Source organism: Lepisosteus oculatus, chromosome 22, assembly GCF_040954835.1.
Source record: "Lepisosteus oculatus isolate fLepOcu1 chromosome 22, fLepOcu1.hap2, whole genome shotgun sequence".
Lineage (NCBI taxonomy): Eukaryota > Metazoa > Chordata > Actinopteri > Semionotiformes > Lepisosteidae > Lepisosteus > Lepisosteus oculatus.
In genome coordinates this window covers 8,315,449-8,337,947 of record NC_090717.1, presented here as the reverse complement: position 1 = coordinate 8,337,947, position 22,499 = coordinate 8,315,449, and the positions used below count along the sequence as shown (strand labels likewise).

The 22,499-nt window shown below is 38.8% G+C and overlaps 1 long non-coding RNA gene across 1 annotated transcript in view; it reads left to right on the top strand.

The window, feature by feature from the left end:
• The first annotated feature begins 2,315 nt into the window (after positions 1-2,315).
• LOC138224484 (uncharacterized) overlaps positions 2,316-22,499 on the top strand; it is a 29,019-nt gene continuing 8,835 nt past the window's right edge. The window contains exon 1 of the long non-coding RNA XR_011182973.1: positions 2,316-2,384. This is a non-coding gene — a long non-coding RNA (uncharacterized lncRNA). The remainder of the gene's footprint in view (positions 2,385-22,499) is intronic.

Genomic DNA, 22,499 nt, shown 5'->3' with positions numbered 1-22,499 from the left:
AATGTACCCACAAATGCACAGTTGTCTTTAAGCTTCACTATGCAGTGTGTTTGACATTCATCCATCATGGCTTACTGCCTAATACCTTAATACAAAACCAAGTTTTTCAAGCATGCGCTAAAAGTTATGCAGCATGATATATACATAGTTTCAAAACTGCCATGCAGTATACAAATACTTTTCTTTATCACATACATTTTCAGGTAGTCATTCCCAACTGTGACTTTTGTTTTACATGTATTTGTTAATAGATCTAGAGGGAGGACAATTAATTGTCAGAGAAAAAAATGTTATAACAGACTTTTCATGCTCTGTTAATAATGAGCTGCTCCCTGACTGTGCGACAGAGAATGAAGCCAACCCCAAGTTTGAGTAACAGGGTGATTTGTGATGCTATTTTAAATTGTTGCAACTATTTTATCCCACCACATTATTTGTTCTGCCTCTATATGGTAATTATATACTAATTATAATTATTTAATTATAACTAAAGTAAGTAATTATTTTACTAACTCAGACACAAAAGTGTTAAAATGTATAATTTAAGACGCCATGTAACAGATATTTACTGAACAGGTTCACTCACTTTAATTAAGAAAATAATGAGAATGTTTAATAATGTAATATGTAAAATAACGTAAAGTGAGCTACTGATATTTTGACAAATCATTTTTGTTTCCATGTGTTAAAAGGTAAATCTTAGAAGTGCCTTAATCTAGAATTTAACTCCCATTTACTCTTAGCCCCGGCCACTTGCTGTCAACCTTTGACCCCAAAATTTACAGTGACTCCCTTGGGGTTTCAGGATGAGATTCAAGGACCATGTGACCAAGAATGTGCTCCATGGTGCTCATTCTTTCACCTTAAAGAAATTAAATCACTAAGCCCTGGTTTCCTTCTCAGTCCCACTGCATACTGCCGTCAAGAGAAAACTCTTTTTGGCCGAGTGTCTGCCCTTTTCCCTGGATCTTCCCTGGAGTTTTTAACCATGGCGCGTAGGCCAGCGAATGTCAAAAAACACACAACTAGTTTAACCTTAATTGAAAGGTCTAATTAGGTTCGTCACATCCTTCCACCCAAAACTCTGATGAACTTGTGCAAACAACACAGAAATAAATCTGTTAATTCTACCACTCTTATCAATCAATATTATAACACAAGATATGTAATATATGCAAATAATTCCACTAACACTATCGATTTCTGGGGCCTCATACCTGTCCTCTCTGAAAAGAAATCAGGTTAGTGTGGAGCTTTTAGAGAGCAGACAGGAGGCAGCATTAAAATCACCTTCTGTGTCAGTGATCAAACAGTTCACATTAGTCCTGGCTTTGACATTATGTATTATTATTAAATAATATTTAAGTATGGCTAACATATTTACCATTCCTCACCTCACACAAATACCCATTACTTTCAGTGGTACTGCTCTCCAGGTGTCTACTTCAGGGGTCCCTAAAATAGGGTTAAATAGCTACAGCAGAACCCTAAATAATGTGCAATAAGGTGCTCTAAGCTCCTTCCATAATCAGGAATGCAGTAGTGCTACAAGCTTCTGTCATCCTTTTATTAGCCACCATGGATACAAGCCCTCAAAAGGGTTCATCTGCATCATGTCAAGACAGGCCAGAATCCCATAATGCACAGACAGGGCATGTGGAGGCTCCCCACAAAGCACCAACAACCTTTTAGCTGCAGTCAGACCAGCCAGCCAGAACCATTGCTGAATCTGTGAGAGGACCAGAGAAGAGTCATGACCAGCCAGAGAACTGAATGTAAGCAGGGAATATCCCTGTTTAAAATAATGGACAAACCAGATGAGACACGACTGGAGAACTGCCATCTATGCCATCTATTAGGGCCAAACACACTCTGTGAAGTAAATCCAAGTGAATCATCCACATGGGTGGATGTGGATGCAGAATTTGTATTTTCCCAAACATTTGCGATGTTCATGTCCCCATTCCTATTACAGTAGCCACTGTTTAGGGATAATCAGAAGTCTTGTATTAAAACAAATTTGAAATAAAGGACACCATACCCTTTGTTTTACCCCTGATTATACCCTGGGCATGTAAAGAACCTTGCCCTCCAGGAGGCAATATACTGTAGATACACTCTGCAGAAATGGGATGTAAGTATAGAAAGGAGGAAGAGCCCAGAAGCTTGTATTGCAATTGCAAATCCTGGAATGAGAAAACGAATATGCATTACAAATATCTGTAAGAATGCAAACTCCTTTGTTACGGCTGTAACCTGAAGAAGGCTCCACAGCCGAAACGTTGTGTTTTCTTTCTTCCTTTTTTCAGCATGGAATAAAGCTATTACTTGTTCCAGCCTACACATGCTGACGCAGCTACCCACCTGAACTCCTCTGTGACCTAGTAAGTAGTTTCTGATTGTTAAAAGTAAAAAAAAACAGGCATTATGTTGAATTATAGGGCCAAAATATAGTCCATGAGATACTATGTAAGAGGTACCCTTATGAAATCAGATTTTAAGTCTGCATCTTGAGACCAAACTCTTCAAGTGGATGCTAAGGTACAGAATTATCAGGGTCCGACCAAACAGACAATGAATGTATAACAAAAAGTATAAAAATAAAATGGAAAATTTGGCAAAACTAGACCTCCTGCAGACCTCCCACACTGTAGAGTGGAAAATTATTCTTCAGCCGTTTTCCATATCAATTCCAAAGCCCTAGAATGCAGTCTATCGCTGTAGCTGAGGGGAAAAGAGGAATCATAGAACTAAAAAAACTGGAAGCAGATTTATTTTTATTATGGAGCTTGAAGAAAATTAGGAAAAGAAGTCTGTCTGCTCAAGAGAGTATCTACTTATTAAAAAAGTTTTTCATGATAGCATGCGTTGCATGGAAGAATACAAACTTTCTGAAATAATGTGTATTTTCTGACTAGGCGTGCTAAAAATATAGGTCGATTGCTAGAATAGTATCATTGGATTGCTCCTGCAATCCAAACTGACAAAACTGTCAACTCACTTGCAAACAACATTTTAACCAGTATAATTGTTTTGTGTCATTGTCTTAGTCATTGGTTTATGTGAAATAGTTCTTATCCTGTACTGCAATGTTCTAGCACTGATTAGCCTCCGCATAAAAATAATGGATTCAATTGAATATCAAGATGTGTTGTTTGACTTTTTTATAGGACATAACAAAAACATGAAAATACCAAGCTTTTAGTTATTGTTTGATTGGTATTGATACATCTTAATTTGCATTTGCTAATACATCTTAATGTCCATTTTGCATTTAAGAAGACGCCCGCAAACTACACTAATATAAGGAATCTTGGCATCATTACATAAGGCCATTTTTTTCATGTCTCTCTTCTTCATTATACAGAAGACAATGCTTAGTTTCATGACAGAAAAAAATCTTGAGTTGGGCGGCATTTAAAATAATGCATGCAAAATGTGTCTGTAGGCGAAGTGAAGAAATTTAACCAAATTAACATTAAAGAACTGAATTTCCTGGCACAGTGTTTTAAAGTGGAATAGGATCTAACTTTCCAGCTTTTCTTTAACATAATTTTGACAGTCTCATAAAGCCATTCAACTAAGGTAAGAACTGTGAACAAGAAAAATGGTTCTTTGATTTCTATCAGATTTAATCTGATCTATTTGAGAGAAAGGTATGTAAAGGCAAAGTTTAGAAAAGTAGATCTCCGTCACATGTGCAATTCTGATAATCTTCATGAGAAACCTGTTTTTCACTGCATATGAGCAAACTTCCAGTTCTAGTACACTTCAAAAATGCTGCACGGTCATATGCACAGGGATTGAATTTCAATATTTTAAAAGGACAAATCTTTATGAGTTTTGGATGTGACTTTTTTTTTTTTCCAGAGAGGCTTTTTATGTGTCCTGCATTAACTAAGTAATCCTGTTGCTGGGCTTTTTAATGCCCTACAGTTTTTCAATACATTGTCGTGTTGTTGTTTATTAAATTTAACAAGGGTTGGCAAAAGAGCAGCTATTAAAGCACTGGAAAATATAAATCTGCTTTTCTTTCCTGTACCACACTGCCTCAGGAGATATGCTTTGTAGCTGAGGTCTTATAGGTTATTGTTATTAGCAGTTTTTATAGAGCAGCCCCAACAGCTTTGTATTGTACTATCCAGTAGAAAAGAAGGACTAATTTACAGGTCTGACTTCTAGCTGAGATTGCCCCATTGTACTGGCTGTTAAGTGCTTAAACTGCTTTTCTGCCACGTAGTATTAATCATTTTATGGGTGAGACTTTGCATATGTAATCATATCCAGGTTTTCTAAACAGAATCGTGTGGTTTGGCAAAATAGAAGTTTTTTTTTAGTTTTGTCAATGAACCAAAGAAAAGTCCATGAGATACATTGGGCTTCAACTAGAAGAGGAAAGTAGGAAAGTCAGCTGTTCTTTCTGAATGTGGTTTAGAACTATCCCTGATCCACAAAGCACTTTCATTGAGAAAATACGATTTTGAGTTTGTTTGTTTGTTTGTTTGTTTGTTCGTTGTTATACTCTAGTTCTTTCCAAAAAGCTGACATCTGATACCACCATGGCTACTTCGTTTTTTTGTATGAAATTGTACAGTAATTTCACTGTAAGTGCCTGCTTGTCTGCTTCATCTCAGTAACGGACACTCCAATAATGAACTGCTGAAACACACAGTACAATAAAAATCAATCGTCCGTCTGTTTTTAAGTTAAGTGGGCTTAGAGAAGAATTTGTAAACCTTCAATTATTTATTGCTGCATTTCCGTATTTTAAGAATAATTAAGTAATAGCACTGATCTTGAAAACAGGGTGTGGTATAGCGGCACACCCGTATTATAGCACAGTGGTTTTTTGCACGGCGTCCTCACAGTACTTGAGTCACGGTTCACAGGTCTTGAGTCCTGAATTCAGTTTCAAACTGCGGGACCTTTAGATTGGAGTTTCCAGGTTCTCCTCATTTTTGAATGGCCCTGTGTTTGGTGTCCCTTTGTCAGTGGCCCTGCAATTGATGGGTCTCTCATCAGCCATGTGTCCTCAGTTCAGCCTTGTGCCCTCTGATTTCAGGATAGGCTCCCGGTTGCCATCACACCATTGCCAGATGTAGCTTTCTGATAATGAATGGGTGGATCTTTAAGGTAAAATGTTTTTGGAAAATCATTGTGACAGAGATCAGGGACAACATACAAACTGGACATGTGAAAATACTTGGGTAGCTTATTCAATCAGGTGTTTTGACAGTCCCCTCCATTACAAGCAGGAAGTCAAACCAAAACCTTGTGGAAAAGATTGTTTTATCTGAATAAAAACAAAGTTGATATCGTAACGCTTACGGCCGACAGGCACTGTGTAAGAGCCGGTGTACCAGAGCAGGTGACGTCACCGCCCTTCCCTGTGATAGCAGGACTACAGCTACTGGGCTGTGTAGAGATCTCTCTTTGGCTCACCGGGCTGGGTCCCTGCAGAGTGACGCGGGACTCCTGGGTTCGAGGCCCGACGGTGGGGGGCCGACCTAATGCGGCAAGGGCGCCTGCCTGAGCCCCCGTTGCGTTACAATATGCTTTTCACGGTGGGGAAAAAACTTTCAAAAACCTTCTGCTTCGCTTCACCCTTCAACTTAGCTTTACACCTCAGATTAAATTGCTCTGAATTACATGTCTGCCCACTGGAGCTCAGGTGACACCTCTCAATCTATTTCAGTTGGGACTCAAGTTCGCTATAAGCCACTGCCTGGAGAGGCACAAGCTGGCAAATTGCTGTAGTCCAGAGATTCACCCACATTCTGCATTAAAAGCTCCCTCTCTTTACAATCTGTGCCTGATTGTGTGAGAGCCCCGTGATTCAGATTGAGTTCAGCAATTCAATTCCATCTTTCACGTCTGCTTTATCACAATCTCTGTAGGCAGGTGCCATCTACTACCTAACATTTACACCCTGGGCACAAGGGGTCATAGACCTGCACTTTGGCTTATTAAATCCTGTTAACAACTTGCATGTGCTGTATTTAACATGCTGTTTTACCAGCTTTTATAGAAACATATTGTACCTGACAGAGTATTCTAGGAGTCAAATTCTCTGCAAAATGTGACTTTTCCCACATCCCTTATTCCTTTGTTGTAGTTAAATTTCAGCCTACAGTATAACCCATTTATACTGCAGGCTCAATACATACATGGGACAGTGAAAAAACGGGGTTGATGCTAGGACTTCCCTGTATCGTCATTCTTGGTGGTTCACCAGAACACAATCACGCATTTCAAGGTTTGCTTCTAAAGTTAACCCACTTATGTTTACCATTGTGCTCCTGGATTTGAAGCTTGTATTTGTACTGTGTATAAAATATACTAAATATTTTATACACAGTAAAATATACTAAGTAAAAGTACTTTAAGTGTACACCAGCTAGAATTCCGTCAGTCCATTCTGTTAGGTATGATTAACAATGAGATGCAATTGTTTGCTTTTACAGTATATATCACTCTTTAAAGCCAGTTTGGCACTGGGATGCGTTACAATATATAATTGGCCCAAGTCGTCCAGGACAGAAACCTTTGACCTGCTTTTCGAAACGAAGTATTGTTTATAAATGGCAGTGCAGTCCAGCTGTGCTGGTAGCATTTGTAGCATAAATAACAGCAAAACTACAGTTCAGTCATGTGTCTAACAAAAAGACCCTGCTGTGTCAAGGTCATTGCCATATCACTCATTTTGGCAGAAAGCTGAAGCTTAGAAACTAGAGCGGTTTCCATTGGGCCAGCATTCCTATTTAGACCAGTGATGGAATTTCAGAGGACAACACAGCATCTAAGGGTCTTCACCTCCATCCACCTTCAGTTGAAATCAAGGAACATCAGACACTTCAAACTGTACGTCTGGCCCAGACATTGCATGTTGAAGCCTTGAGCCAATTGTACCTAGGATTTTCCGAGCAGTGGCTGAGAGTTTACGGATTAGTAAACCCGGCTGTCTGGGATCCTCTTCCTGGTCTTCCTGATCGCCTGCGTCTGATTTCGGTGGGAGACACACCACTCTTCCAGTCTGAGCCCACTCTCCTGTAAAGCACTGTGGAACTCTGAGGAGTGTCCCACAATGTATGGATCAGATGAGTGGGCTGGTCAGTCCATCCTCAGAAGCCCTATGAGGAGTTTTTAAGTATTTGAGCAAATTGCCCCTTTCAGTTTATTGAAAAAGTCTGAGAAAGCCTAAAATGCTCAAGAGTTAGAAAATCATAAGTAGAGAAGAAAGGCGCATGAATGTAATGTTATAAGCAACTTTGATATCTGGCACTTTTCTAAATGGAAGAGTAACCATAGTATGTTATGCTCTGAGTTCTGCAGTGCTGTGTGTGTATGAGGTATGTGGTAGACTATTTGTTGTGTATTCAGTGATAATTTCTACCTACATACAATCCAAAATAATCAAGAAAAGAACAATTGATTACAAATTGCAATCTGCAAGAATTAGCTTGCCTTCAGCCAGCATTTCTGTTTCCTTTTTTCCTGTATGGCAGAAAGATCAAACACTCATTAGCATTTGTCAATAACATGTTTAGCTACAGGGAAACAAACTTCATTTTGTTGTTTTCTGTATTCCTTTTAAAAATGGAAATGCAATCCCAAAATAACAAACAGCCTCTTTTGTTGTTGTTGTTATACAGCTATGTACAGACACGCTAAAAAAAAATAGAAACTGCTTGAAAAAAGGATTATGAAGTTGTTGTTTTTCCAGGCACTGTACCAAGGCTGTTTTCTTCAGTGAATATCTGTTATATTAATATTTTGTTTTATTCTAATGTTTTATGCAAAAATCAATGTCATCAGTATGGCAGAATGTAAAGAGGTACTGTAAATGTTAGTTCCTGTAAGGGAATTTCTTACAGGAATATTCACCTGTAGGTGGTTAGTCCTTATTAAAAACGTTTAAAATAAAGAATTAAGGCCCATGGTACAAAAGATGATTTCTTGGCAATGCCTGTTACTTAAGTAGGTAGAAAAACACTCTCTTCATGGTATGTCCTTTTGTTACGAACTGAGGTACTGCCAAATCTTTTTGTGGTTCGATTGATGTTGCAGCTTAGGGTTAATGAGGATGTAGTAATTCAGTGTGCAGGGCATTCAATTTTCACTGTGTTTTTCCAGAGCAAGGACAGGACTGAATTCCATTAGTATTTCTCTGGTAACGTTTTACTCTGAAAGGGTATACATTCCGGGCTTCATATTTGTCTCAGAGGCTTTAACAATCATGAGTACTGTTAAGAAAACTTTAAGGGATTGTAACAAATCAATTGCATTTTTGCTGAATTACATCAAAGTCTTTAATAGCTGTGTTTCCCCTGAGTTCCACATAGACTTGGAAAAAAGATGTCATGAATGTTTCCCAAAACTGTAAAATGATATGTACATTTTGTGCGTGTTATTACCACTCTGTGGAAAAATTTATTATGTCTTTTGAAGAGGACACCTTGCTGTAGCAAACATTATTAGGGAGTATTTATACAGTATATAATGATGTGAATAGTGCCATGCAAAATCTAACCTTCATTGTACAGAGTTTTGCTTTTGACAGTTTAGCTTAGTTCATTAATTAACAATTCCTTATGAATTGTGGACACTTATTAGCCTTGTCCTAAGGTGTTGCAATAAGGTGCAGATACAGGATTTTTTTATGAATTGCAAACTGTACCTTAAATGATGTTTCATGCTCAATATTCTACTAAGTGATATGGCCAGTGTTTTGGGGCAGGTAAAGAACATTATTCAAAGTTGACAACATAATGAAGAAAGCATTAAATTGTGCATGTCCCACTTTTTTTTCTGCTTAATGAAGACTACACTCGCAAGCAGAGCATGTTATGTGTAGTATTTGTAGCAAAATAAACAATATTTGTGATAAAACACATGCTGAAACCAGACAACCTAGGCTATACGGCTGTATTAAGACTTGTTATATATAAATATATCAGAGCTAGAATAAGTCCTCATCCCTCTGGCTAGCAAGGTCTCTACCTGAAAAGTGAAAATATCCAGAGGGAAAGGTGCCACCTCTCCTTTGTGCTGATATTAAGTCCCCTGGTACATCCGGGAGCATCTTCCCCGTTGCCTTACTTTAATTTTATTACTTTGCCATGTGCATTTCGCACAGTACAGTTCTTTGAATTGGCCAACAGATTTAATAAGCAATTATAGATGAAAAAAAATATTCCGAAAAGTACAGTATACCCCACATAAAAAAGCAAAAGAAAAGCAAATGCAGATTCTAAGACAGGTTTGCACAACCTTCTACCCTTTGAAAATGTTTAACATACCATCATAGTACTACAGTTTATAGATTTTCTTCTCAACACGCAGTTTTGATTACTCTGTTATGTTTGCATAAGTATTTCTGGGTGAATTATTTTGCCATTATAAGCATGAGCATGAAAAGCATGTAGATATTATTATTATAAATGTTATTTTGTACTATGCAAAAGCTCCTAAAATCCTACAGTTCCCATTAATACCTAAGATCTTGTTGTATTTGGAAAAATATTCAAATTTGTAAAGCAAACTGTATACGCACACAGTTTCTCCTTGTTTTCTAATAGATTTTTCTAAAAGATTTTTCTAAAAGAAAGAAAAAAGCTCATTTAAAAGTAACAGATGGCTGCTGTCTTTTGTTTTTTTTTTCTTCACAGCTACTAATTCAGGTGGCATGTGGTTAATTCTGTTTATGTTCTGGCATTTGTCACTAAAGCTTCTTCATGTCCTGAAATAGAAGGAGACCCTAACCACAGCAATTAGGCTTAAACAGATACAATTAGTTGTTACACAGCAGAAATTCTTCATCTCAGTAAATTATTAGCAGTCACAGTGAGCAATCAACTATACAAAATGATACACCGAACCATCCTATAAATTCCCTAAAATTCAGAATGAGGAATCTTTCAGTAGCTCTGTATAAAAGACCTGATCTCTTTTATAAAGGTTTAGCAAACTATTTTCGGGCACATCAGCCCTTCACAAACTCTGCAAGCTTCATATCCTTTCAACTTTTAACACAGATCATTAAATTATCGTTCATTAATTTTATGGTTTCCTTGCATTGTGCAATTCGTCTACAATGATTAAAAGAGCCCAAAACAAAGGACACATATATCATTGAAGTGAAAGGTTTCAAACTGCCATCCTTTAAAAAAGTAATTTTCCACAACATCCCCAAATCAAAGGCACCAGGATGTGCAATTATAACACATGTACTTTTTGTTCTTAAACTCTACATCCATTGAACTGCAAAGATGCTGAATGTGCACATATACTCAAGATAGCATCCAATTCCCTCAGCATTGGTTTAATCAGAGGCTTTGGTGTGGGGATGAAGGCAAATTAATTTTGGTTTTCTTGAGGTCTCTCTATCTTGACAAGGTAAATCTTTCTTTTCTTCCTTCTTGTGATGTCTCTTAAGGATTAATTTAAGTTAATTAATTTAAATTAAGCAAACTGAAAAACAAAATCCACAGTTTTAGAAAACATCCAGACAGGTCTCAGAAGCTAAGAGTGTTAGCTCTGGTCTGTTCTGAGGATGGGAGATGAGGTGATGTACAGTAGGTGGTAGAGACTTAAATTGAACACATATGGCTGGTCAGAGAAAGGAGTAATGTGAGACCAGTGACAGCAGAACAAGGCATTCCTGGGTGTCAAACCCTTAGCCAAAGAAAATCAGATCAGAGAAGCTGATGAATTACTAAATATTGGCCTTATTCCCTTACCCACCTTAAGACATAAAGCTTCAGTGACATTTTGGGTAAACAAAATGGTAAATGTATAAAATTGGGTGAACAATATAATTCCATCCATTCATTTTTTAACTGTTTCATCCAAATCAATTTGGCAAGGCCAGGGCCTGTCCTTGACAACCAACGCGAGCAAGGCGGGGCACACACAGAAGTAGTTCAGGTGGGGAGCTGCGTCAGCATGCGAAGGCTGCAAAGGAACAAGTAAAGGTTTATTCCATGTTGAAAAGAGAAGAAAATAAACAACATTTCAGCTGTGGAGCCTTCTTCTTGACACCTGTAGAATGCTCCGCAGCCGGAAGCTTGTGTTTCTTTTCTTCATTCTCTTCAGCGTGGAATAAACCTTTACTTGTTCCGTGGCACATAGAAGTAGACAGACACTCAGGCCAGGGCCGGTTTTCAGAGAAGCAAATTAACCAACCAGTGTGTGTTTGGAGGATGGGAGCAAATTGGTACGCGCAGAGGAAACCAACACTAACTGTGGGAGAACATACAAACTCCACAGAGATAGCCCCCTAGATCCACAATCGAACCCAGGTCCCCAGAATACAGGGAGCAATAATAACCATTGCATCCTCACCCCACTCTTGAATCTTCTCTATGACTCAACCAATGGCACCATAATAATAATAATAATAATAATAATAATTGTTGTTGTTGTTTTCTCTCATTATCGATGCATGGTTTTCAAAATAACAAGATCAGTGCAAAGCAGTAATTAAAACTTTGCTGCTTTGGTCACAGTCTGCTGTTCCCCACAAACACAGCTGCTGCTGACAGAAACACTGAGGCTATCTAAGTGTAATCCATTCCTATGCTTCCATCAAGGCTTTTTTTTCCTACTAATGATTAATATTGGTGAGCAAAAACTAAGTGGGATGAGTCACTTTTTTTTCAGGCTGCCAACCAGCAATGTACAATATCTGCCTTAATGTCACACACACTTTGCTCTGGAATTCATTTCTGGAGAAGGTAAGCAAGCAATAGCTTGGGATGAAATATGACATTTTAGGCTCCATTTGTGTACCCAGGTTCTGCTTGTGGGGTAACATTGCAGTCTTGAGAAAAGGCATGAAGAGTGAGTCACTATGTATGTCACTACAGTGCAAATTTGAAATGAAGTATTGATCAGTGTTGGCACAGACTGCTTTAAGGGGCAGACGGAGACATACAGTACTTCCTTTTACTGGTTTCACTTGCCTCTGAATCATGTGAAGGGCTATTCAGCCTGTTAGATTTTACAGTAATCAATATATACTCATTTATGTACTCGGAGATGATAATTGGCAGAGGCTTGAGTGTTTGTTGTACCTCCATTCCCTCCTGTAATTTTAAATGGATAAGACTTCAATGTAAATCATATCTGAAGGTCAGAAGGTCGATCCATTGTTTTTCCAAGTGGAACATTCCCTCCAGACTTCTTTAGAGAAATCGTGGATAACTCACGCATGTCCAAAATGAAACAGTGGAAATACTGTCATTAAGGAATTCTTAGAAAGGCAATGTGGTCTGTCTTTTGGGTCTTCTGGGATTTTTTCAGACACATATACCCACTGACTGTAACATCAGGTCTTTAATGATCACATCTTATACCTCTGTTTTATTTTGCCCTGTAACATCAATAAATATCAAATCAAGTTCTCAGTGGGATTGTTCACCCACTAATAGGGAACGTGAGCTGGGATTAGACCATCAGGAGACAGGTTAGTTTTACCCTACTGATGATGTGTTGTTGCAAAAGTACGCATGTTGGGTCCTCTGAAGAACCCAACCCATTTCTCTTAAGAGAACAGGATTTCTAGCTCTGAAAGTAAAGGGCAGCCTCCTTAATTTTTCTTAGGAATTCCACCTTGTGAATTCATGAAAATAATATAAAGTAAAACAACACTAGAGTGCTTGTAACATAAATACAAACTGAAAAAAAAGAGAATAAGATAACAAAGAAGAAAAAGCATGAAAGGATAGAATCTTTTGATCCCCCAACCCGCCCTCTTGAAATGGGCAGGGTATATTGAAATAGTGTACCAGCAATCAAGGGAAAAGCTCCACAGCATCCTCTAATAAATCTGGCTGGTAATTAACGGAGTGCTTCTAAAGGGTTACTTACTGGTCCACAGGGAGATATAAATCAAGATCTCTGTAAACCGCAGCTATGGAAACTGGGATTGTGCTGTTGTTAGATCTGAGGATCTAAACAGAGACAGGCCTGAGTGTTTACATTAGAGATTTCATTGAAGATTGCCTTGGTTATTAGAAAAATGGATATGGATATTGTAGAGACTGAGAGAGCCAACAGCTCTGCTCCCCAGCCATTTTAAAATGAAGGACAACGTACAGTAGGTATTCCAATAATAAGCCCGTGGCATATACAACATATATATAATGTAATAGTAAAATGTTCTCATAAGGTCTGTAATGTTTTCTAAATTATGTTAAATATCAGCATTTCAGGGACATTTAAGTGGTTCCGCCAGTACATGTGCTTTTCAGAACATCGTCTGAACCTGAAATACGTCTTGGGTCAAGAATGGCCCAGATACCCAACGCTGCAGGTTGTGCCAGGTTTGATGGGCTTGAGTCGGTGGGGGTATGCTCTGCCGGGCCTCTGAGACCCCCTGGGTGCTATATTAGCCCTCCTAACTGGGCTTCCAGCACCATGGGGGTTGATGTTTGGAAAGAGATGGTCGGCGAGCTCTTCTGGGGGTTTCACAGGAAACTTGGCTAAAGATATGAGGGCCCACTGGAGGATAGCTGATGACTTAAAATAAAATACAATCAAATAAACGTAAGAAAAAACCCTACTTTAGTGACAAACTGTTTTTCGTGTGGAATCGCTTCACCCAGTTAGAGAATGCATTTAGCTCTGTTTAGAGATATAGAGATATAAAGGCAACATTTTAGATTAACCTGCTTGACTGACCTACAGGCCAACCACCTGGCCATAGGACAAGGCAGTTAGGACCCCCGTACAGAGTGACCAATGGTTACCAAAGGGCAGCTGCAGAGGTGAGGAATGGGTGGAGAAGGGAGGCAGAAAAATGAATGGGAGAACAATGTGCTTACTGAAGTATTGATAGCTTTTTGGGCATTAACACCACAGAGTAGCAGAGGTGTTCAAAGAGACCTTGGTTGCTGTCATCCCTCCCAAACCGTCATTAACAAGTCCATTAAGGTATCATTGATAGCTTCCCATTGCTAATATTGCCCTAGAGAAGAATTATTTGCAATTTTAATATGTTTGAGTTCTTAGCTCATTTAAAAAAATATTTAAAAGAAACGGGCTCTTTCACAGATCTTTATACCTGCCTTTCTGCCTGTTTTATTCATGTAAGGAGTGACCGAGATGACAGAATGACAAATGGTCCCCAATGCAGTTCCCTTTATGGCACTCATGAGACTGCCCAACGCATCCCCATATATGAGACTTCCAGCCGAGCAACTAAAGCACATTGGAACGCTGCCATAAACCTTGAAGATGATTAAATACAACACCCATTAACTATTCTGTATAATGTGACAGCCAGCAAAGTATATGCTTAGGATAATACTTAAAAACACAATACACAAAGAAGCCACTCTTGTGAAATTATCTCAATTACCTATATCATTTGGTGACACCTGTCACAGATGTATTCAGGGTTTTAGTTGTAGTTATTTTTATAAGGGAAGACTGGAGTCCCATTTGACATCAACCCGATTAGAAGTGTATATCCTATTGCTGGTGTTATTTATTACTCCAATGGGAGAGGCTAGGTGGCTGGAAAAGCAGAGACTTCCTATATTGTAATTCTGAGCCATTGTAGCTCCAGACAGCCGTAAGTCATTATTTGCAATAATAAGATTCACGGTAATGTCACAGTCAATTCAGACCATGCTGGATTGCAACATGTATTTTGACAAAACGTTAGCACTTAAGGTTTCTATAAAACAAAGTACTGTTGTTGCTTTGGAGTTTTTTTGTTTATTTTCACAATTTCTTATAAATTTGTATTCTGATTTATCCCTTAGAAAACCAAACACCAGAGTTACATTTCTTTCTTTACCTCTCTTTACATTTATTGAGATTCTCCTTTTTGTACCTTCCAATATGTTAGCAATATGCTTACTAACAATACACAGGGAGTTCCATGTGTTTAGGTCTTAGGGAACCATTTCCTAATGTTAAAGTTTAGGAAATTTAAATAGAAAAGTGCTCTTTTCCAGTCCGTAGGACACCTGAGTATGCTGTCACACTACATTGCAAACTCCTTTTTTGCAAATCTGCAAATGAATGGTTAAATGGTACAGCATTATTCTGAAGAAGAGTGGACAGGTTTCCTTTTCCACTACTAGATTGCATTTTTATTCAAATGCAGTCTCGTTGTTTGCGAAAATCCTTGGGGCTGATTGACTGAAGCCACCACATTGATTTATTATTCTCTTTGCATATTTGCCTGGTGCATGTTTGTGCACCTGCTGAGCTCCTTCTAAATAGTTTGTGTTTTGAACGTCTTTCTCTGAAGTCTTCAGGCCCCTGAGTTAATGCAGCCTTTGTCAATAAATTCAATTACCTTCTTAAATAAAGTTTCAAATGAAACTTAGATTTTCTCGGTGTGGGATTTCAGCTCAGAACAGGGGAGATTAATGCAGCCTCGGTTTAAACTTGGGGATATACACGGATGAAGTCTTCCCAATGAGAAAAGCTAAGCAGCATTTTGTGCCTCGTAGTGGTTATACACATGGCAAACCAAATGTGAAGCTAAGAAAAGATCTGGCCACTCTGATAGGAGCAAATGTTTTTAGACAGGAAACTTAAAAGCCCTGAAAGAACTCACAAATTCCCTTCGTCCAACAGAAGAAATTGCTTTGCCAAATTAAAAAAATGATTTACTGATATAAAATTGGCTTTCAAATTTAAGACCCTGATAACAGTATCTGTCATTTTAATTAACTGAAATCTTATACACAGATAAACTGGTCTTTGTTTGATATGACAAAGATGAACCATCATCAAAATCCTCATTGTGGTTAGCTCTGTGGCTACACAGGTTTTCTTCCTGTTTTCTATAAATGTATTAGTAAAAAAATAATTTATATTTAGTCCTAATGAAAAAGACTACAGGTCTAAGTAACTATAGAAATTGCATATACTGTATTAATTTATTAAATTCGAAGGTTTAGTTCCAGTATACAGTATGCCCGTCTCTGTTTTTGGAAAGGAATAATAGCGGAGAGAAAAAACAGCATTTCAATGACATTTCTCTGCTTAATGTCTCTAAAAGAATACAAACTGATTTTAGAAACACTCACAGCCCTCTACTGGATGGTGATCAGCTGTGTTTTACTTCAAGAAGGCCTAACATACTTCAGCCTCCCAACTTCACAGAGCATTCAATTTACTAGTTTGTAACTAATCGGTGATCAATGGAGTAATAGTGTGAGCCAATGGAGAGGAATATCTGTTTTCTTGTAGCCAGCAGTTCCTTTTTCTTTAATCACACCTTTACCATGAAGTTGCAATGCAGAGGATTAAAGCAGAAAAACAAATGATGCCTGAAAATCTTAAATATACATCAATGGTGATTTTAAAGTCATCAATGTCTTTTGCGGGAATCACAAGGCTCTGAAAGGAACGTACTGCTTATAAAAACATCTACTGTACAGTTATTAAAGCTGAACGTGAAAAACAGCGCTGGTTTACTCAATGTTACACCGTTCCTCCATCCATGTATTAACCACTTCATCAAATTCAGGGTCGCAGGGGAGCCAGAGCTAGCACAAGCACAACGGGCACAAGACATCCTGGATAGAAGTCCATCACAAAACAAATGCACCCGCAGACCCAGAAGCAAGCACACCTTCACACCAGGGTCAGTTTCCGCACAAGCCATTTAACTTACCAGTGTGTCGGTGGGAGGAATGTTACCTAGTCTGAAGCAATAATTTACCATTTTGCATTTTAAAATGTCGTATCCATTTCCCTTGTTAAAACGGAACTTCAGATATTCATTTATTGTGAAATTCTAAATGGAAATTGCCCATCTGTGGAGTGAGTAGTGTAGTGTAGTGATTTTAATATACAGTACAATCTGTGTTTATACTGTATGCTGTTTCACGTACTAATGTCCGAACCTAAAAGATCTTACTAGGTCCAGCAAAGCCCACAGCCTTTATGAACTGCACATCACAGTGTCAGGGAATATGAGCAGTCCGTTCTTTTCAATAACTTCGAAACATGTTCATTTTCAAAACAAAATAATAAAATAGCTACAGTGGTGCGTTGCGTGTCATAGATACCACAGAAACCTCTAACTGCATGACTTGTCAGCATCAGTACAGTAAAAAGGAATGTGATGGCCATGTTTTAATTAACCTCAACAGAGAGAATTTATGATTTAAGGGAAGATCTCTGTAAGGGTCTTCAAATTGTCCCTGAATGCACTTTCACACTGCCCTGAAATCTTCACTGCTATTCTTTCCCTGGCAGGGGTGAGCTAGTTGTCTCACATCATGGCTTTCTGGCTTTCCTACAAAGAAAAGTTGCAAAGAAAAGCGGAGCACCTGCAGACTCGGACTCCTGGAATGGGTTCAGGGCCATGCCCTGGGCAGGTGTCTCTGACAGTACATACAGTACGTGGATCCGACAGAGATTGTGGTTTGACACGATCCCCTCGAGCATGGCCTCTGTGTGCCCTAGCGTTGCTCCAGCATGCATTTAGCTTATTTGTTCTTTGATCTCTGCTTGCTTGTTATTTGCTAGCCTCCTGGATTCCCTGATGCCTACGGTTCGGTATCCTCTCATCTTTCTGGTTCCCCATGGTCTGGTTTTTGTCTTGGCTCTCGGATTCCCCAGGGCTTCTTACCTCCCTGTGTCTACTCGGCTCTGAGCCTGGATGGATCACTCGGATGTGACTCCTGGATCAGCCTTGCGCTGCAGTCCGAGCTCCTGTGGTTCCCTTGCTGGACCGGGCGCCAAGTCTGTTCGCGCGCGTGTGGCAGCTTGACACACCCGGCAGCTGGTGGCCTGCCACTCTCCCTCCGACAGCGTGTTCTCCATCTCACCCGGTCTCAGGAAATACCTGTCTCTGGAACTGGGTGAGCTGGGTGGCCGGGCATGTGTGTGGGGCGGGCACCCTGCAGCGGTCAGCTGTAGAGCCCGACCCGGCTGCCCTTCGCCCAGCAAACGGGTTCTCTCTCGTTCCGGTGACGCGTTCCATGTTCCTCCACAGCACCGCATTATCACATTCGTGCACTGAGGACAAGCATTGACTGGAAAATGAAAACTCCTGTGGAAAATACTTACACTTCAAAGATAAATAGATTCCCTCCGTGTGAAACACCGACAACGCAAGCCATAGGGTTATAGCAAACGAAGCAAACATGACAATCATGTGGCACTGAAGGGCTGACCAGGGCCCAGGGAGCTCTGGAAGGCCAGGCACCCTCATCAGTCTTGAGATCTGGAAACAGGCAGCGAGTGAAACCCGCAGAGCCAAGCGCTGTCATATTTCTTAAGGCTGAAAGAAAAGATTTAATCTTTAAATAACAGTCAGGATGTTATGTCATGGTTGTTTTAAGAGTGTTCTTAGTATGGCTACATGAATGTTTGATATCCAAGGAATAAACCACAAATGAAAATGTCACAAAACTATCTCCGCTCAGTTTAATTAAAATGACTGAGGTCATTTCAGGCGCTGAATGTGCAAAAGGCAATGCTCTGTTGACATAATTAGATTTAGTTTTACTGTACCTTAGGCACATATTCCATGGAGTATAGCAAATTCTGCAAGACAGCAATTAACTAGATAAGTAAGGAGCTATTAACCCCTTTGGTCTTATGGTGTTGAGTTCTATTTTTAGACCGTCTAATTCACTTTAATAGAGTACTGTTGCCTTTTTATATGGTCAGTAATGCCCAGCAGTATGCACAAGCACTGATGCAATTAGCTTTTTGCAAGATAGCACCAGTATATCAAATATACAACTTAGACTCTGGCCAGAATAAAATCAGTAAAGTGCTTAAGTCTTTTAGTGTCAAGGGGCAGCTGCCCAGTTAGGCTGATTCATTTTTTCTTTGTTTTTCTTTTATGTTTTTGAAGTGGCTTTTCAAAATGGTTTGGTTCATTTTTGTGCTCTTGGGTCAAGAACAGACAGGATGCCCTAAGCTGAGCTGCAGGTTGTGCCAGGTTTGATGGGCTTGAGTCAGTGGGGGTAACCTCTGCTGGGCCTCTGAGACCTCCTGGGTGCTATATCAGCCCATGGGGCCAGAGATGGGTGGTGAGCTCTGTTGGCACATTTCGCAGGAAAGTGTGCATGTTCTTTATATTGGACTAAGAAGAACCGATACAAGGCCCGCACAAGGAACAGCTGGTGATTCCCGACTAGGGCTGCTTGAAATTTTACAAACTCCCTTAGTTACCCGAACAGTTTCACGAGAAACAGCTGCCTCAAACTGAAAAAGTGCTGTCCAGGACAGATTGATCACCAAGCCTCAAAGGTGTAGAGCACATCATCTGCTTTTTGTGCTCATTTAATTTTCTAGTGCGTTAGGAAAACAAATTGAACTTGTGCATTCATATCAGTAAAAACAGATAATTTCTTTTAACATAATTCATTTGGTTTCCAGACATATCAAAATGAGAAATTGTCTTCATCGGAAGCTCCTTAATTGTTTTCATAGAGACTTGTTTCACAAGCTGTAACTGGTGTTCCCTGTGTCTCTTATTATGCCATTATTATTCGTCATAGTAGCAAACCATTCTAGCATTAAGAAATGTCTCAAAGTTGCCTGAGAGGATATGTCAGGAGGTAATATTTCTGTATTGCACCACCAATGGGGAAAAAGCAAAGTGGCACACCGTTTAGCTTCCTATGTAACTAGAAAGGAATGCAAATAATACCAATTCTTGTTGAAGTCACGAGCCGAAAACAGTGTTAAATTGGTTCAGCATAGAACTAAATCTTGATGGTGTTTGTGCAATCGTATTGATGATGTTTTAATGATTGTTAAAAACACTCCCTTGCTGAAATAAATTTATTTTTAATTAGGAATGAATATGCCTTGGAAATATCAATTAAACTTAATTTCAGTTTTTGGAAAACAAGCATTATATATACAAATATGAGATATACTTATGTAAATTATAGCACCCAGTGTGGCACATTGGGACACTTTTATCTGTATAATTATAATGTTAATATAATACTTGTGGTATATTTGTGGTATTTGTGGTATGGGAACCATATTCAAATACTGATAACTGTAACTCTACTGCATTTCTTCAGTGTAAATAATTATCTGATGTTTATGGTTGCTTGGAGCAAATAATACATTTAACTTGTTTGCTGTTGGATTGTAAATATCGGTGGATGGATTGCTTACATTTAATTTCTAAATATACTCTTGTGAAATCATCTGCTGTTAGGAAAGAATAAAAAGTTATGATGTCAGCTGTCATAATAAAAGAGATTCTTCGGTAAACTCAGCAATTGAATTTTAACATAGAAATCAAATTTGTAATCTTTAATTTAACCAGATCAATGGAGCACAATTCAACCAGATCTAGCCAGTCAATCGAGAACAAATTCTTATTCTAAAATGATGACCTGGTGATCAGCTGTTTATAAAGCAGGGCAATTAGTGGAGCAATGTGGGTGAAGAACTTTGCTCAAGGGTACAATAGCAAAGGAACACCTAGAACTTCTGATCAGGAGTCTGGAGTCCCTAAGCACTATTCTATTGTTCCTCTGTTCCACATCGCTGCTTAAATAAGTTATGCTCTCTTAAAATTTGGAATTACTTTTTTAAATATGCAGCATCTCTGGAGCTATGGACGTCTATGAATAGAAACAGTGTTTAATAATACATTTTACAGTGCTGAGGGCCACATTGCATTAGTAAGAAGGGGCCCGCACCGGCTGTAGAATTACAGGAATAACATCTGCAATTCCCTCTTCTCATGTCAGTTGTCAGATAATCCACAGGATCACCCTGTACTGTAAAACAGAAAAAAATTCTAGATACAGACAGGAAATCACTGAGGAATATTAAACCCTTAAAGCCCTAGCACTGACAATAATTTACAGTAAGATTCGTTTAACTTGTGAACTTGAATTAAAAACGAAAGAATCCCCTGCAATTCATGACCTGGCACTAGGAAACTGAATAACTGTATAACAGGCCTGACACATTGATCACTAATGTCTGAAATTAGATCCAGTTCCTTCTCAGGCTGTCATACTTATTAAGGAGCCGCTGAGGGATCTGAAATTCTGGAATCAGCACAGTGCAGAAAAGCATTTGCAGCATTGTCCCGTTTCCTTAGAACTGTCAAGGATCAGCTTTTCAAGATTCATGAGGAATGAGAACAACCTTGATCTTCTTCATGTTGCTCACTGGGCTATGAAGGAAGGTGGGTGTAAGACTCAGTACATAATGTAAATCAATGAACAGAAGGGCTTTTAAATTGTTTCTCTGCTGCCCTCTCTTTTACCTCACTCAACTAATTTGGTTTGTGCTGCATTTCGTGGAGTTTTTCCTTCTCTTGTTTTATGCAATGGGTAGTGATTGACCTTTTCCTGCCTTGTGTGAACTAAATGGCTTTTATTACATACTGAATTTCCAGGCAACCCCATTTAAAAGTCACCTTGCTCCTCAATGGATGTTGTTATGCAGCTCTGGACCTGACAAAAATCTTCCCACAATGACTGGCATATTGATTTTTCATATACTTTATCATATCACTAGAAAAAGGGTCCTGGTCCACCTCAACAGCAATTACATACACATATATAGAGTGTGCAAAAACTGCAGTTTTTGTGAAGTCTCCCCTCAAATGCGGTTGTGCTGTAAATTGAATGTAGAAACTCTGCTGCCAGCATATTTTCTTTGTTTTTTCCACAGCAGGTTCCCTAGAGGAATATCATTTCACAACTGTACAATAAGGTTAAACCTTTTTTGGCACACTGATAGTGCCCTCAAAGGTTTAATTGAAATTATGAGTATGGTTATGTCACACTTTCACACTAAGAAGGTGATTCACACTCCTGTCGGTCTGTATAATAAATATGCTTTTTAAAAGATGACCTCAAATATTCCCTAATTAAATCTTTAAAAGTGCCGGGTGAAGCACTGTGATCTTCAGACAGTGTGATGAGGCCTGAAGAAAATACTAAACAAGGTTTCCTTGAAGATCAAAGAAGAGCTACTGTACGATCACAATCCTGACGGGTGTATTAGAATCAGCAAGCAGCTGATCTATAACAGATCCTTACAGATCTCTTATAACTTGACTTCTTTGTCAAATAACAAATAATCTAGTATTGTTAGAACCCCAGTAGGTAAATTATAAAAGTTGGTGGGCATAATTAATAAGTGAATCAGTGCTCTTACCAGTCTATTGCATTAAAATAGTGGACTGTGCAGAATCTCAGAAATGACATGCAAGACATACAGTTTATAACACAGCATACAAACATGGGCTATTGAGCTATTTTTGCTTTCAAGTAAAATAATGGGGTTAGCCATCATTTGAGCTAGTTTGGTTTTTAGGTTCTGGAGTCTGAGTGAAAGCATATGGCTGCCTTTTTGTTTTTCTTGTTAGAGGTCTGACAGAAATGACAGATGACATTGAAAAGGAGAAAGTTTGTGCTTAAGTAACTGCGTGCATTAACATAACAATAAATCAGAAACCTTTCAAAACGCAGAACAAGGACCTGCATTACAAACGCTGTCGTTTCTCCTTCAGACAAACATAA